Source organism: Gavialis gangeticus, unplaced genomic scaffold (genome assembly GCF_001723915.1).
Source record: "Gavialis gangeticus isolate Ggan-Ray unplaced genomic scaffold, GavGan_comp1, whole genome shotgun sequence".
In the NCBI taxonomy this organism is placed as follows: domain Eukaryota; kingdom Metazoa; phylum Chordata; order Crocodylia; family Gavialidae; genus Gavialis; species Gavialis gangeticus.
The window spans coordinates 40217716-40217934 of record NW_017728993.1 but is presented as its reverse complement, the minus strand read 5'-3'; the positions used below and the strand labels follow the sequence as shown (position 1 = coordinate 40217934).

Sequence of the window (219 nt, the reverse complement as noted above, 5' to 3'; positions counted from 1 at the left end):
GGAACTGATGAAAGACCGATGCAAAGTACCCATATAATAGGTTAGCTTTTTCCTGGGCATCAGTTGTCCCATCCGGTTCAGCAGGGGTCCAGTGTTGCCTTTGCTTTTCCTCCGGCTCCCCACGTGTCTGAAAAAGGACTTTTTATTGTGCTTGATGCTTGAAGCTAGTTGGAGTTCAGTTGTAGCCTTGGCTTTCCTGGTTTGCTCACTGCAGGACCG

The 219-nt window shown here is 48.9% G+C and overlaps 1 protein-coding gene across 5 annotated transcripts in view; it reads left to right on the top strand.

Moving 5' to 3' along the window:
• TGFBR3 (transforming growth factor beta receptor 3) overlaps window positions 1-219 on the top strand; it is a 268553-nt gene that overhangs the window by 154481 nt on the left and 113853 nt on the right. The window lies entirely within an intron of this gene.